An 18,541-nucleotide genomic window follows, 5' to 3' on the forward strand; every position below is an offset into this window, starting at 1 on the left:
TACAGGAAATAATTTTTGCGATATAGGTAAAAGCAGTTAACTCTCACCCGTCCCTGAAATTTTCACCAGTTACAGTCTCTGGAGTGGTTATTCGATACCCCTGACTAAAACCAATCTTTCTCTCTTGTTTCTCAACCAATTTTTACAAAATTTAAAGTTTTGGAAACCAAATGTCACAGAGTTTTTAAAGAATTTTTAAAGGTAGCTGTTTTTTTTTTAACTTTTTGGCAATTCGATCGATTTTATAACACTTAAATTCGATTTTGCACTGGATTTTGAGTATGCCATCGCGAGATTTCCATTTTAAATTTATATTCATCAGAAATTTAATTTCAAACCAATTCAATGGTGTAATTATAGCAATTATAGAAGCGAGTACATATATAAATTTCCAAATAAATTTTGTAAAAATCTGTTAAGAAATAAGAGAGATACAGCGGTTCTTAGTGAGGAGTGTCTTATTGACACTCAAGGTCTGATTGAGGATTTTTTTTTTGCTGGGCTTCCAAGGTGCGTCTCTATAGGAAGTGATACAAAATTAAAAATATCAAGAATTCATTGAGGGTTCTCAAAAAAATTGTTTTATTTGGATGTACCCGAATTTACAAGCCGCCAAACTTCCATTAGTGTCATATTGACACTCAAGAGTGGATTAGGGTCAAGCAACGTATTATCCTAGAAAGTAAAAATTAAAATTCTTTAGTCATTTAGAATTATGTTCTTTAACTTTGATTGTTAAAAGGTGTCATTCTAATGAAAAAAATCAGCTCTTAAACTAAATCACTACGAATAGAAATGAGGCCCTCAGAGCCAAAAGGGTATATGTGCAGAATGGTAGATTTTTAGTCATCAACGTCAAACGATTCTTCATACTCCAAACAATATTTGATGATTTTTTTCATTTTTTTTTTCGAATATTATTTAGGTACTCTTACGTTTGAAGATATATCAAAATTATCGATAAATATATGGAAAATGGTCAAACACAATAACTTAAAAGCGTGATTTTTCTGAATTAGCTTTTATGCATTTATATCTTTTTGACTCCAAGGTCTTTGAAAAGCCTCTGGAGCCACCATTTAACAACCAGTAAAATCGAGTAGAATCTAACAAGTTTATAAACCACCGTAAAAAGAGTACTATGAATGCCGTGAACGGAATTTGATCTCAAAGCTCATTGATATTGAATGCTAAATACCAACTAACCCTCAGCAGTCCTTTCAAAGGAGTTACTAGTAGAAAGTTTTCTTGTCGCATAATCATCTAAAAAAATGTAACAAATTCACAAAGTTTTATGATCATGATCATAATTGCATTTTAAACTCTATTTTTGTTGAATATTAACTTTTTTAAACTTCATCTAAGCTTGAAACTTGTGATTCCACTAAGAGTTTAGAATAATAACTCTGAATTTTACCTCGAAACGATTTTTTTTTCCTGAAACTTAACTTAACGTCATCTGATAATACAACCACAATATTCTTTAAACGTTTTTCTTATTCTGAATACTGATTTTTGAATCTATTTATTTTTAAGATAAGTTAACCACCGTTAATTAATTTTGTAAATATGTTTTTCGGTATATCGGTGAAAAGTAGTAATGAAATTGATAAAGATGGATAGAGAAGTGAGAAGAAAATTTACAGATGTTGAAAAGAGCGAAAGAGCATTTTGCGAGGAAACTTATTAACGTATACCATACTTACAGAATCTATTTATCTGAATTCTAAAACTGAATAATAAACGCAATATCACAGCTTGAAAAATAAGTTTTACTCAGTACATTTTTGAATCTGGGTTCAAAAATTTAAATTTTAAAGTTAACAAATTCATCATTCATTATAATGTATTCTTTATTCTGAGGTAAATCTTAAATAAACTTTAAACAAATAAAAGGATGAAAAGTGTGTGCCCCATGTGAGGAAGTTTTATTACAAATTTTTTATCCGCCCCAATTCATCCTATGCAATGCTATTTTTTTCCAGTAGGGAGATGTAGAAAAAACTAGCGCCAAATTGGTGTAAAAACTCTTTATGACTTTGAGAATTCTATTTCAACGAAAATTATGGTTTTTCACAAATCAAGCATACGTACCTTCATCGTTTGTATTGGGTGTTGATGAGCATTCTGAAAATAAAAAAAAAATCATTAATAAACATTGAGTAAGATTTCTTTATTGTGGTTCTTTATTAATAAACTTTTAAGTAAGATTGACTTTATTATGTTTCTATATATATTTGATCTAAAAGTACAGATTTAGTATAAATAGAAGAATTTAATCGCATAAATTATAATCTTTAATATTCACGAAATATCTTATCAGTAACTTGCAGTCAAAAAATTGATTTCTCGATAAGCTTTTGCAGTTTTCAAAATTCAACAATTTCCAAGCACGTTTTTGCGTTATTTAGTTAGTTGAATTATTGATTGTTTTTAATTTCTAGTGCTGAAAAAAGTAGGGGTAAAGGGCTACAGGTCATTTTCAGCTTTGCCAAAATGAATTGAATTGAATTTTGAATACTATTTTTTATAAACCAGTGAGTGCAATGAACGAATTTATTCACCAAGGTTTTTCTTTCCTAAACACATCGGTTTTACTCATTTTAGTTGGTTTTGCCAACGTAAGAACAACGGTTTTCTCAAACCACCCCGGTATGAAGCTTTCACAGTTTTTAAGATATTTAAAAATAAGATCAATATTTACTTGAGAAAAGCTTGAAAAAGCCAAAAAACCATCAATCGAGCCTCTAGTTTATAAGCTTGATTTATCATCGTTAGCCCGAGAAAAAGAACAAAATTCTAAAGCCGCTTTGCATCATCTCCTCCGCTTAGGTAGGACGAATTCCAAGGGACCTCACTCAATCAAAAAAGTTTTCTGTTTGCTGGTGTTTTTATTCGGCGGCACCCCAGCTAAGAAGGACTCCAAACAGCCACGGGCAATTTATTTTTGTGGCAACGAAGTTGTTCCGCTTTTTTTGGTTCGAGTGAATTCAAAATAATGTCAGCAAAAAAAAAAAATGTCAGCATCACCTCAGTGATTCGGTGTGATTTTTTAACTTGCAAAGCAAACGACTCGGAAGACACGGAGGAAAAAGATTTGATTTGAAAACTTTGTTTGAAGTTTTAAAGATTTGTCATTGTTTTCAGAACGGAAATTTAATGTTTGTGAAAATACATAGATTTTAAGAAAACAAGAAGTTTTTTCTTAGTGTCCTCCGAACAATTGTTCCACGAAAGGACAAATGTCACACGTCTTGCCAAGCATTGGCATTCAGTCAGCTGGTACCAGTCAGTGTATCTTCGTAAGATACATGTGTATGTTTTGACAGCACAAGTCGATGTCGAAAAGTCGAAACCCCTGACAGCCGGCAACCAGCACAACAGATTGAAAACAACAATCTTTTTGCGGAGACAGGCCCATGACAGAAGGATTAGGTTGGTGGCCCCCGCCCTTTTTTCCTCCCCATCAATCCACATTTCCCACCAAACAGCTTATTCTCAATGAATGTGTCTTGTTGTTTGGTCTTCTATGGATCCTGCGGCAATTTTTCATATTCCTATGCCGGAGCCATTCTATCCACGGTAGACTGACTGTGTCAGTTTTGGGATGCTGTTTCCCGGATTTTCACGGAAACCACCAACAAGAGAGTGACTTCAACAACCTCGCATGTTGTCTCTTTAGTACATTTATGTGCCTATTCATGGCTTTCTGAAAGAAGGAACCGGAAAAGCACCACCAGAAGAGAAGAAGATATTGTTCCAGCTCTGCTGATGTGAGCTGGTGATTATTTGAAATGAAGTCTCAAAAACGCGACTCTGGGAAGAGAAATGTGTTGGCACCTATATTATGATGTAGTTTCTTGTAGGCGCAATTGTCGATGATTTATGGAATTGTTTGTGCTGTCAGTTGGAACGCAGATTGTTCATGAATCTCCGGTTCTGTACATGTATATCAATCAAAAAAGGAAGCAGAAAATTGAGAGAAACCGACGCCTCGGGGTGAAGTTCATCTATCATTCTTTTAAGAGGATCATAATTGCCTGTTTTTTAATGTGTGTTGTACTAACTCGCAAGATCCCTTAAGAAAGACAGAAAGAGAGAAAGACAGAAAGACAGAAAGACAGAAAGACAGAAAGACAGAAAGACAGAAAGACAGAAAGACAGAAAGACAGAAAGACAGAAAGACAGAAAGACAGAAAGACAGAAAGACAGAAAGACAGAAAGACAGAAAGACAGAAAGACAGAAAGACAGAAAAAAGAGAAAGCTAGAAAGACAGAAAAAAACAGAAACAATATCCTATCATAAATCTCCAACTGTCCAGAAGTATGAAAAATAAAAAAAGGAGAAATATTTTTCGCTTCAACCAATTTAAAGTAACCAGTAACGCAAACGGACGAATTCATTAGAACTCTCCCGGTCACTTTTTTATGATCCACTCGGCATTAACTGGTACCCTGGACCTCATCAAATGACAAAAAAAGTCCAGCAGTGTGACGACACCATGCTCATTTCCGTGTTTTCCTTACTAAAAGCAGCCGAAACAAAACAACTTCTCAGTGGGTCATCCGCAGCCTGACCAGAGAGAGATCATAATGGCCAAACTGGCTGGTAAAGGGGGATGAAAATAAAAAAAAATACATAAAAGCAACAATACAACCAAAAGCTGTGACTTTGGTCCATTACTAATGTATTTTTTTCGTTTTGTTTCGTGCTTCCGGTCCTCGCTTTTGTCGTCATAAAGTCACTCACTTGACCATGTTGCGGACTTCAGGGATGGAATGGAAACTGGGAAGCTAGGAAGGGAAGTAGAAACCACCACCAAGCATCAACAAACCATCACAGATTATAAGCTTATCAGTAGCGTAATCTGACGTTTGATGATTTTGTGAGTGGTTTTAATAGACATGGTTTTGGATTGTTTTTCAGTTATTAGAAAAGCCGAACAAAATTCAATCCTATTTAGTGCTATTACTTAAAGAGCTTGTTCATTAAATACGAAGCATGAATCTTTCTAAAATTCATAGTATTTTTTATTCATTTTAATGAAAAGTTTTTTAAGAAAAACACTTAATAACATTAAAATAACTCAAAACTTTGTGGCAGTGATTAAAAGTAGCTAATGGTATTTTGCTTTTTTTTCATCCACGTGTGAAGATGTCTAGTTTTTGGAAAACTGGTTTGTTCTACAGTTTTGGAGAATCCAACCTTTTTTTGGCCTTAGCCAATCACAAATAATTATAGTAAAACAATAAAAAATCAAACAATTTTCAACTTTGACGAGTGATCCCTATCACTATACTCAGAAAAATTCCTATTCTGAATTTGATAAGACACGTCTTATGAACCTCTTTTTTGTGACCAAAATAATTTTTCATAAGAGTCTTATGAATTTCTTTCATTTTCATAAGAATATATTATGAAGAACGGAAGAAACTGCTTTGTGAAAATAAATGAACACATTCATTCTAAGCGACAGGAAAACGCACAAGATTGTTTATCATCAGAACCAATTCAGAGAAAATAATATACATTTCTATGTAGTAATCGTGACATTGATCTTCTCAATGGTAAGTTTATTTAGCAAATTCTATTATTTTAGTGAATTTTAAAAATATTTTGAAAATATTCATAGTCTTTGAATTTTCGAAATTTTTGTCCGCTCTTTAGCTTACTGGCTGACCAAAACCGAAAGGCCCAGAGACCGAAACCAGTAGCGGATTTTCACAAGGTTTTTTCGTACATCCACCAACAACTGACGTGTCTGCTGATTCTGTGAGAGAATTTCATGTCTCATTACGAGGATAGCAAACAAATAATCTTTTTTACTTTGTTTTTTGGACAATTTCAGCCGGAATAGAATTGCTTCTGATGGCCACGATTGTGAATTAAAGATTAATAAAAGGTGATTAAATTCAAGAAATGGGACTCAAATTATCAATGTCTCGGAAAAAAAATGCATTTTTATGACATTTCTATGCTATTTGAAAACAATCTTATGAAATGCCAAATGTTTTGACAATATCATATGATTATCTTATGAAAAACCAAACTTTCTCTTTAAAAAGATGTTCATCCAGAAAGTTCATTTCAGTCATAAGATAATCTTATAATTTTCATTAATTTTCCTTATGGCGCCAGTTCATAAGATAATCTTATGGCATACATCATAGTATTTTTCAGAATGTAGAGAATAACAAAATATCAAGATGAGATATTTTCATATTGAATTTTTCCTATCAACATAAGTTATAATTTTGTACTCGTATGGGGTCGTTTAAATATTACGTAATACAATTTTTTATCATTTTGGACCCCCCTTTCCCCTACGTAACACATTCTTGTGAGATTTTCTATCTAAAATTTACAAACGGTAACACCGTATCAAACTGCTATACCTCCTTTCCCCTCCTAAACGTATTACGTTATATTTGAATGGTCCTTAGGATGTTAAAATATCACAAATGATTTAAAAAATTCCACGCAAGAATAACTAAACTATGTCATCTCTTGATAGCATAATATCAAGATTACAGCTCATTCAGATAGGATATTGAATACCACATATGCAAAAATCTAAATCATGCATACAAGCTATCATGCAGTGCTTGCTATTGTCCTGCAATGTTCAACTGCCTCTAGACTTGTACTGAAAGTTGTTTACATTGTTTTAAACTTGCTCAACTTGAAAAGTTTGGGTACAGCCAGGAGGATTCGAACCTCGACCTTCAAGTTGAGAGGTGCACAGAACCATGCCTGATGCATTAGAATGAGAGCTTCGAAATTCCTATATAAGCTTTCGAAGCAATATTGAGGCAGAAAAAAAAACATCTGATTGTATAAAAGGGGATGTAATATTTTTTCGCAACGACAAACAAAAATGATTTAAATTTCAAAGCTATATCAGAATTGACAATAATATCTCGTTAGGATGGGTGTGTTAATAAATTTTGATATACTTTCCTGATCGGATTAAATTTTATAAAACTGAAAATAACGTTTTCAAACCTATTCTTTAAGGTCTCACATTGTTCCTAGGCAGAAGGTCTCATTACAATTTTAAGTTCAATCGATCAACTCGTAGGGATCACTCAGGGATGTTCAAGTTTATGTGCGACTTTGTCTTAGCTTTTCTAACTTGAACAACTGGAGGTTGAATGTCATACAAATTTGAAAAAAAATCCTTTGAATGATTCTCCAAAAATGTTTTCACACGTTTTTCAGAACTTTCTCAAAAAAATAGAAATATGGTGTGGAAATCGGTTTAAAAAATAAGACACATCCCCCACTGGGGATTTTCGAACAAAAAGATACTTATTTCGTGTTCAATCACATCGCGAGTTTTAAATTTTTGTAAACCGTCATATCTTATATAAAAAATATGCGAGGAATCGATTGGTGTTAACCGTTGTAAGATACAATAACTCAAAAATTCCTCATTTTACCCAATTTTTTGACGTTTTAAGAATAGCTAGATAATTTCAATAGTAACAGTCAAAATCGCCAAAACAATCAAATATTTGTTTGTGGGAAAACATCTGCTGAATCGATTAGTGTATATAAAATTGGTTTTACTCTTTCAAATGGCAAATTTTGCCTTTTTTCACCTAATTTACCTGTTGTGCTTGTAAAAAAAAGTATAAAGTTGCTTACATTATAACCTTTGCTTGACTCATAGTCACCATCATTTTTTGACAGAGCCTCTTCTGATTCTTTTTAATATGTCATTAAATTATGGAAAAGTACCCAAATTTTGGAAAAAATCTTTTTTAATTCCGATTTTCAAGTCCGGAAAAAAATCAGATGTACGAAATTATAGAGGAATAGCTATTTTGTCTTGCATCCCAAAACTTTTTGAATCAATTATAAATGAAAAAATTTATCAACATGTAAAAAATATTATAACGAGTAAACAACATGGTTTCTTCAAAGGACGCTCTACAGCAGTGGTTTTCAAACTTTTTTCCTTCACAGCCCCCTTTTGAAAAATTTTCGAGCTCAACGCCCCCCTGGGCAAATTTTAGAAAATCTTGAAAACAAAACAATCTTGATCGTTGAAAAACCATTAGCTTTTGACTATATGTTGTTGTAAAACTTAACTCAAAATTCATTCAAATTTATTTGAGGGATAACATATGCGTTGTTTTTCGAAATTAGCTTTTATGAACTTATAACCCTTTGGCTTCAAGGGCCTCATATTACTTGAAACTTCCAGTAAACAGTTAATTCTGTGTAAAGTTTCCTCGACAAAATTCTATAGTCAACATTGATTTGCATTATTATTATAAGGTACTAATAATAACTAATTACTGTCAAGCTGGCAAAACAACGTAAAAAAAGTATTATTTCTTAATATCTGAATTTCAATCCTGTTCAAAGTTATGCAGCATTCACGGGTCTTCAAGTTTAAATAAGATTTTAATTACTGAATTCCAGCAATGTAAGTGATAACCGAACAGATTAAAACATTTAATTTAAATTTGAAAGATTATCCATGGCAAATGGCACAATAGATTTTTTTTAAACCGATTGAAATAAAAACTTAAAAAAAAATTTCTTTCCTGAACCATTTTTTTCATTTTTTCTTTCTAAGAAATCTATTACTAAATCATAAATAACGCCTTTTTACACAGATCTTTTTGAAGGTTAAGCAGATTTTTTGAGATAATAAATTTTAAAGATTATGAAGCATTCTAAAATCAATTAAAAATCAAGCCATTAATCCTTCTAAGCATAACCCAAAATAATCTTACAAAACCAGATCATCATGTGGAGCGTATACAAAATCTGTGACAGTTAAAAAAAATGTAGATACTTTTTAAGAAAAAAAATATTGAGATAACGGAACAAAAATTTGCTTGCAGCTTCGAGGAATTATAGATATTTAAGTCTTGAACTTGATGTTTAGTTATGTAACGTAATTCGTAATTGTTATTTCAAATCAACATTGTTTCGTGATTTGTGAAAATGGTAATTACGACCTTACCGCCCCCTGGAGCCCTTACAACGCCCCCCGAAATTCAAAATGGAGCTCACCGCCCCCCTAGAAGCTCTAAACGCCCCCAAGGGGGCGGTAGGGATCACTTTGAAAACCACTGCTCTACAGCATCAAATCTTCTCGAATTCGTTACATACGTTATCGATTCTATGAGCAAAGGCTTTCATGTTGAGGCTATTTATACCGACCTTAGCAAAGCCTTTGATAGCATTGAGATACCCCTTTTAATCTTCAAATAAAAAAAAATTGGCTTTCATCCAAATCTTCTCTCCTGGTTACAATCATATTTAACTGATCGAACACAAATCGTTCGTTTCCAAAACGAATTATCCAAATCTGTAGCTGTGACCTCTGGTGTGCCTCAGGGGTCTCATTTAGGACCTCTCCTTTTCATACTGTTCGTTAACGACATTTCCTTTATTCTAAAACGGATTGAATACCAAATATACGCCGACGATATTAAACTATTTCTGAAAATAAAAACAACCGAAGATGTTGAAACATTTCAAAACGATATCAATGTTTTCTTTGAATGGTGCAACAAAAGTTTACTTCAATTGAATGTTAAAAAATGCAACTCTATATCATTTAGCAGAAAGCAAAGTTACCCCATCATTGAAACAAAATTAGGCAATCAACCAGTTCAAAAATGCAAAATTGTAAGGGATCTCGGCGTCATACTGGATTCAAAACTCACGTTTGTAGAACATCAGAACAATATCATCAATAAAGCAAATTGCATGCTAGGATTTGTAAAACGTTTCAGCAAACACTTTCAAGACCCATACACCATAAAATCACTTTATATATCCTATGTTCGTTCGATACTGGAGTATTGTAGCATCATATGGAATCCTTATTAAAATATTCACGAGCAACGTCTCGAATCAGTTCAAAAACAATTTTTGTTTTATGCGCTACGTAAAATAAATTGGACCACTTTTCCTCTGCCATCGTATGAATCTCGTTGTAAGCTTATTGATATAGAACCTCTCAGTAAACGCAGAGAATTTTCCCAAATTGCATTTGTAAATGATGTTGTTACACAAAGAATAGACAGTCCTGAATTACTTTCAAAACTAAATTTTTACGCACCCTCCCGTCCATTAAGAAAAAAACATTTGTTCTACATTAAACTTTACGACAAAGACTATGCAAAACATCAACCTATTAATCAAATGATGTACAAATACAATTTACAAAGTGAAATTATAGACGTAGCGATGAAAAAAACACAATTAAAAAAGGCATTCAAAAACAACTTCATAGAACAACAAAATAGCTTACATTAGTTTTAAGTAGTTTTAAGTATTGTAGTCTACATAGTTTGACTTAATAAATAAATAAATTTAACACATTCTGAACAGTGTTCCGAAAATCGGAAAAACTTATGATACTATCAACAGATTCGTAAAAACAACACTGATTCTTGTTCTGATCTGACAGAAAAAGAACTTTGTAGTGTATTTATATTTGCTCCTATATGAAAATTTTATGTGATGTTGTTTGTATGCCAATTCCATGCAGAACTTTTAATGATTTTAAAACCAAAAATTGAATATTTTTGAGAAGTAAATTTCAAAGTTAAAGGTGAAGTTATTTGCCAGCTATTTGTCTTGTGTTAACAATTTGTAATGCATATCTTCAATATTAACCTTCCCTCGCGGTTAGGGTCTATATCACTCGAACTGTACTTTCTCTAAGTGATATCTCAAGAACAGTTAAAGCTAGATTTCCTGTCTTTTCCTAAAATGAGAACCTCTACAATTAAATTTTTAGATTTTTAAAAAGGAATACCAAGGTCACCCAGCAAAAAAAAAACAGACAACTGGCCGGTTAGAGCCAATTAGAGCCGAATTATTGTTTGGGTAATGAAACCAAAACTACTGAACCAATTTTCATAAACACTACCATTTTGAAATTGTCTAAATGTCTGCTGCAGATGTTGCTTAAAAATTTTAAATTTTTATGGTCTTCAGAAAACGACCTTAAAACTTAAAAGTTCTTAGAAAATGGTTGTTTTGCATCAAAGATAAATAATTTTGTTTATGACTTCTTGAGAAATTTTTGATTGATATGAATTCAAATCGATTTAGTGCTCATATTTATAGAAATAAAAAAAATCTTGGTTTCAGCTTTAAATTCAAAAAGTTCATCAAAAATATTTTTTTATGATTTTTTAACTATATTTTTAAGAGGATCAATGAATTGTGATGAAAAAATACCATTTTGTTCAGTTACTTCGAATTCCAACAGTTAGTGCTGAATTAACAATGGAAAGACTGATAGGGTGATGAATAGTAGTATTAAATCATAGAATTTCGACATATTGAGGACCAAATCTGAGGTTAATCGACTTTTACTTTACGCTTTTTGTTACCCTGAGCACAACTGCTCTAAAATGTAAAATTTAATTTTTAAGTAATATTTTAAGAAATCAAAAACGACTATTCAAATTACTCAACAACTGGAAATCTGCATATTTCATCCATTTTATGTTAAAATACGGCTAAAAAAATTTGTGAAATCACTCGTTGTATGTTTGTAACGATTCATGTGATAAAAATATCACAAAAAAAATTAATTAAATTAGTTTCCATTGGTTTTCATGATTTCATAGATTGAATAATTTATCAGCCCAGTTGTATGAATATGAGCTAATTATCCAGTAGAAAAAAAAATGGTTTTCGAAGGGAAAATTATTGATTTTCCATTTTTTTCTTATATTTCCATTGACAATTCCATTCAAAAACTTTTTTTACTTTGATTGAATCTTTAAGTTTGCCAAAGTTTTGCTAAAATTGCGAAATTTCAATATACGAACCGGGATGATCACGATCTTGGTTAAAAAGGCCATCTTTTTTGACCATTTTGTCTCTCGGCTAAATTTTCAGACATCAAAAGACATCAATCGCGGTGATAAAACCAAAAATCCAACATCAAAAGAGTTAATTATAACATTTCTTTCTTCATAAATAGATAGTGAACATGTAAGCTATTCCAAAATGCTATAATGGATGAAAATCGGTTCAATAGTTTTGAAAATACAGCAAAAATAGTAATCCGGGTAATTGTCCTTTTTTTTAACCGTAAAGAAAGGTTTAGGGAACATTTGGTGAAAATTTTCAACGATTTACTGTCATGTAATAAACAATCCTCGAAAAACATTAGTTCTGGCATCATAACTTTATTCTACAAAAAAGGATCAAAATTGCGATAACAAGTTATTTGCTGTCCCTCAAATAAAGACCAAAAAAATAATTTTCTAAGATTTTAGCAAACGGAGTCAAGGAATGTTTGGATGGTCTTTAGGTCCGGAGCAAGCCGATTGTAGGCAAAATCGATCATGCATTAGGGATCTCATGGATTTGACCAGAATTTTTCTTAGAGTTAATGAAACTTGTAGATCCAAAGGAGCGCTAGTGAGCATCGATTCAGAAAAGGCTTTTGATAATATCAATCAAAATTATTCATTGAAAATTCTTGAGATATTTTACTTCTCTCTAAAATTTATTCAGTGCTTTAGAAATTTGTATTGATCAGCAACATCTCGCGTTCTTTTTAACGGATTTTCAACAAACATTATTAATATAAGATGATCAGTTCTGCAAGGTTGCCCTTTTAGTATGTATTTATTGGCTTTATACGTAGAAAATGTTTAGCCATAATCCTGGAATACTCATCTATAACAAGTTTTTAAATTCTATTGCTTACGCAGATGATATTAATGTTTTGATTACAGATGAAATAGAGTTCGATTCGCTTATGGTAAGTATAGGGGAGAATGGGGATACTTGATCCCCTTTTCTTATTTTCATCATATCTTTTTGGGAAAATTTAGCAACCCACCGTCTTCTGCATTTTACATAGAAAGATACATGAACTCGTAGATGAACTAGAATCATTTTCGTGAGACTTAAAAAATGTGGTATTTTTAAGGTACAGGAGACTTGATCCTCAATTCAGGGTGAACTGACTCTAGGACCAAAACCTAGTATAATCCGAAGATAAAAGGTCCGTTGACCATTTTTCGCCATATAAGTTCTCATTTCACAGTTTGTAAGTATCATACAAAGAGAATGCTAAAAAATTGTCTACTACCCTAGAGCCATTGCATACCTTAAGGCGCAATTTTCTAGTTTTTGGATAAATACAGTATTTTTGGTCCATTTTATCAGATAATTACTGGAAAAACATTAGTTATTTGGCAAATATTAGTAATTTCATTTTTCACATTTTAAAGTGATAAAAAAAAGTCTTCAAATCACATTTTGCTTAATTTCTCAAACAAAGTTGAATAACTCGTAAAATTTTTTTTTTAATATTTCGAGATAACAGAATTGCGGTTTAGTTCTATTCGGCACATTTTTCTAGAGCATTTCATATTGGTAAGACATTCCTGATTCGAGATATAGCGACGAATCAAGTTTCCCCAGGGATCAAGTATCCTCATTCTCTCCTAAATTATTTTGATCATTTTATAGGAATCAATATGAACCAAATTGTAGACCCGAAAAACCAGGATGGTTAAAAGGTCTCAAATAAATTATAATAACAATAATAATAATATGAACCAAAGCAAATTAGTGTTTATGAGATTTAACAACTGTGAGTTGAGACCACAGCAGATCAGAAAGGTAAACTCACTAAACGTTCTTGGAGTTGATTTTCATTCGAAAATATTTGATATTATAAATGTGAATTATGATTATTTGATAGAATATATAAATAACATCTTCTATCTACATGGGTCGATGAACTTGAATTTATATGAGAACTATTAACTATTCTAAATTACACCTGCTTTCATTGAATTTCAGAGATCGAATTGATCAGGAAAATTGTCTTAAGCAAAGCGGATTTAGAAACTTGTGATTTGATTTATAACAGTTATTTTTTATAAAAAAAAAGTTCCAAAGGCCTATGCTGACGATATCAACCTTTGTATAAAAAATGATAATGAATTTGACTTGGTAAATCGCTGTTTTGCTAATTTTGAAACTTTTGGTAGGATTAAAATCAATTCGAAAAAATCATTTTTTTTTTAGATTAAACAAATGCAATCTAGGACCCCAACTGATTAAGGAAGTTAACTCTTTGAAAATTTAAGGTGTTGAATTTTGCTGTGAAATTTTGGATATTATTAATTTAAATTATGATCGAATTAATAAAAATAGTAAGTATTTTTTCTATTTACATGGATCGAGAAATCTCAATTTGTATCAAAAATGTTGGCTTATTAACGCTTTTGTGTTATCCAAGCTCTGGTATATGGCCCAAATCTTTCCTCCTAACAACAAACATATAGCAGTTATAAAATCAGAAGTCGGAAAATTTTTGTGGGCTGGATTTATTTTTAAGGTAAATAGGGATCAATTATATCTAAGCTGTACTGATGGAGGTTTGAGTCTTGTAGATCATGAATCTAAAATAATGGCTTTATTTGCGAAAAATTTGAAGACTAAAGATACAAACAACATAATGACAGAAAATTACATTCTAAGTCATTCCAAACCCCGTGTATTTCCTGTCTCCTTAAGAAACAGTAACTCAGTGCAAACCCAGATTTAGTCGAATGTGCTCAGATATATACAGATATACTAAATAGAATTAATGTTGTCCCAAAAGCAATATTAATCATCCCCATATTAACTTCGATATAGTTAGGAAAAATTGTCATCAAAAATATCTATCATCTGAGGACCGAGCTAGGATTGTTGTATTCTGTAACGATATTGTACAAAATCGCGTGAAGCTTTTTGCTTATGGTGTTGGAAATTTGGTTGATGGTAATTGTCAAAGGTGCTCCATGGCTGATAATAATTATCACAGAATACCTGAATGCCCAGAATCTAAAAAAGTGTCAGATTAGTGAAAGAAATGATTTGGAAAAAGGTGTAAAATGAAAATTAATAATCTAGAAGATCTTCTCTTAAAAGAAGTGGATTCGAATAATAAGAACGAAAAGGCTGCTCTGTGGTTTTGTAGCAAAGCAATGACGCATTGCTTTAAATTTTTTCCGAATGTTTCATTGTACCAATTGAAAAGAGAGTTGCGCAATTTGAGATGGGAGAATCGAGAAGTGTTTGAAAAAGAATTAGGAGATCGTTTGAATTGCTTTTAATTGTATGTGGAAAGAAAAAGGTTAGGTTAGGATGTCAGGCTGGATAATTATTGTAAATTAATTGTAAGGCTTCTTTTAAATAAATAAATTTAAAAAAAAGGCACAATTAGATTATCTAACTATTAAATGCAATATAATATGTCAAAATTTCAAATTTTCGTTTGTTTTTTCTTTGTTTTATGCACTGATTTGATTCCGTATAAGGACAAGTTTTCCACGTTCAATATTGGAAGATTAAATACCACCTTAGGTGAATCATGTAATGATGATAATCACCATTGAATGTCAAAATGTCCTTCTGCTACAGAAGTTACAGATTAGGCAAAAAATTTGATAAGGAAAAGTTATAAGATTACTCTTCTTGATCTCGCAGATTTTCTATCACTGCAAATTGACCAAAACAGTCAAAATGAAAAACCAGCAATGTGGGTAGTTATTTATTGTTTGTCGCACTGCATCAATCATTTTCCAAACGCTAATCTATACATGTTAAAAAAAAACCGAAAATTGAGATGGGATAATCAAAGACGATACGAAAAACGTTTTGGCCTAAAACTATTATATTCAAGAGTCAGGAAAAATTTGAGGTCGTTGTTGTAGCATAAAAGACAAATGTACAGTTAGTTTTTAGATGTTGATTTAATCTCAATAAAATAAAGGCTGATAAAAAACAACGCAAAATTGTAGTGATTAATCAAGATAACCTTCAAAGGATTTAAAATCATCACCTTATAGGGCTTGTGATATAGCTCAGCTGGCAAGTCTGTTGTCTCCTGAGCAGATGTCCACTAGTTCGAGCCCAAGAGCAAACATCGAATACAGTTGTACCGGATAAGTTTTTCAATAACGATCCGCCAACTGTAACGTTGATAAAGTCGCGAATGCCATAATGATGGTAAAACGACTATAATCGAAACAAAAAAAATCACCTTACTCGATTTTTTATACACTGCCGGTTAAAAGTTTTGGTTCACCCCTTAAAAACATGTAATTTATGATCGGCCATATCTCTGCCATCTTGCGACTTATTGCAATTCTTTTGATCTTTTTCAAGAGATCGTGAGCAAAACCTTCTTTCAAAAAGTATATGTCAAGTTTATATTACCTAAACCTACCTTACAGTTGTGACACTGCTCTTAAAATTCAAACCCGATCATCTCATGGTGGGTTGGACTAAATTTCAAAATTCGACATGCATTCCAATCCTTTTTTCATACTTATCAAAACATTTTTATTAAGTTTTGTGCAAAAATTTGAAATATATTTAAAATATATAAAATAGCTTCTTAAGCTACCGTCCAAAAGTTTGAAATCGCCCCGTAGTATTTATGATGTAACGGCCAAAAATTTGAGATCAGTCTTCTAAAACATGTATTTTTATATCTCGCGTATTTATGTTATCAAACAACGTATTGTTTGTTTGGTAAGCTGATTTGGAAGCTAATGACTTGAACTTGCTTTATGGATATTCAGTTGAAATAGTTTTGAAGACTAACTTTATTAAACCATTAGCTGAAGTTTGATCATTTTCTGTTGGTTTTCACCAAACAACCCGACCGTTCAAAAAAACATGCAAATTTGTTTTGACCATATTTTTGTTGCCCTACAAGTTATTGCAGATCAGATTGGCTAATTTGTAAGCTTATCAACTACACTTAGTTTGGAAGGCTTAGCTCAAAAAATGTAATAGATTATTATCACCGGACTGTTAACTTAAATTAGAACACTAGTTTTTAAATAACTTTGAAGTTCTGATAACATTAATAATATGATTTTAAGATTTATGCTTTCAATAACTATTTCATAAGTAAGTGCGGTCACCTTACTCGATTTTTACTGATTTTAACAAAAGATAACATATAATAACTAAAAGCAACGATCCATTTTCAACCAACTGTGACTAGCATGGACTGACCCCAGGTGAATTTGTTACCTCTTAAGCTTATCTCCCAAATTAAGTTAGAACCATTATATTAAATCCACAAAAACATGAAGGTGATAAATAATCGTTATATCAGTCTATCTTCTTAAGCTGAAACCCTAGGAAAAAGCCAAAGAATAAACCCGCACTGCCAAGAACCGGTCAATCTGTCCGGGGCCAAGCATAACATAATTGAAAGGTCTCGGAAAAAGGTGGATGGACTCGACTCGTCCAGCTCCCCCATGAAGCGTTTCCATCGTTAGTTGATTCAATTTCTTTGCCGGTGACACTTTTCCTTTTTTTTCTCGTTGCTTCTCTATGCTTCGCCTTGTTTTTGAGCTAAAGATCTGGCAAACATCTCGCTCGTCACACTTGGAAAATGATAAATGTTTTCCTGTCGACTCTTTAAGGAGACCATTATGACTTTAAGGTTAGATTGCCAGATTTTTTTCAGCAAGTATCCAGACAAATCCAGCCAATTTTGTATAAAACCTGACACAATCCGGGTATTTGATTTCCAAATTGATGACCATAATTTCAGTCAATATCCGGAAATTTTTTGTCAAAACCCAGAAACTACTCAACAAAAATAAAAAAAATCCATCAGGATTCCAAAAAACCTTTCATGATTATTTTTATAAAACTTGCTCAAAAAATTTCGTTTTGGAGGAATATAAAAAAAATTACGAATCAATTTATTTTTTTGTTTGATTTGCCAAATAAAATGAACAAATTCGGGCATTTTCAATTAAATCCGGATAAGCGGGCTGGACTGTTCCCAAATTTTGTATTAAATATCCGAAGAAAACCCGGATAAAACCGGGTAGTCTGGCATTTAAGGAGACGATCTTTACAGTATCTTTTTTTATTCTCGAAAAAAAATTATCAGGATTTAACTGGTTGAAAAGTGATTTCTGGGATTGTAATAAATTTTCTCCCAAAAAAAAATGGCAAGTAGTGATTCCCGTTTCCTTTGAAAATTCCTGTCGCTGTAAAAATAAATAAAAATTCCACACAATTCACAACGCTATAAATTGTGCCAATTTTTCATCCTGTCATCAGGGAAATGCTTAGATTTCTAAACCGTTTTGAGTCCCATTTAGTTTTGCATTCTTGGCTTTAGAAATCTCAGTTGTCAAAATATTTAAAAAAAAAAACATCGAACTCCACAGTCCGATACTTGCAAATGGAAAATCAAACAAGTCAGGGAAGGAAAAAAAAAACAAACTCCACCGCACTCATAATAAAATATTTAAACCAACCATTTATCACCAGTTTCAGTTTGTGGACAGTTTTTCGCATGTTTGTTTTTTTTCCTCCATCGGAACAAGTGTGTTTGTATGTGTGGGCGTTCATTGTTTTTATTTCAACGAAAAAAAGGAGGAAATCATTGAAATATGACCTGCGATTTGGCCACAATTTGCGGAATTCCACAAAGCCCACACGTTTTTTCCCCAACTCTCCTTTCTCTTCCTTGTTTAAAAAAATTGAAACAACAAC

The 18,541-nt window shown here is 32.1% G+C and overlaps 1 long non-coding RNA gene across 1 annotated transcript in view; it reads right to left on the reverse strand.

Annotated features, from left to right (window-relative positions):
* Positions 1 to 2,095: 2,095 nt before the first annotated feature.
* LOC129748803 (uncharacterized) overlaps positions 2,096 to 18,541 on the reverse strand; it is a 224,559-nt gene continuing 208,113 nt past the window's right edge. The window contains exon 4 of the long non-coding RNA XR_008737830.1: positions 2,096 to 2,127. This is a non-coding gene — a long non-coding RNA (uncharacterized LOC129748803). The remainder of the gene's footprint in view (positions 2,128 to 18,541) is intronic.

This window comes from Uranotaenia lowii, chromosome 2, assembly GCF_029784155.1.
Source record: "Uranotaenia lowii strain MFRU-FL chromosome 2, ASM2978415v1, whole genome shotgun sequence".
Taxonomy (NCBI): Eukaryota; Metazoa; Arthropoda; class Insecta; order Diptera; family Culicidae; genus Uranotaenia; species Uranotaenia lowii.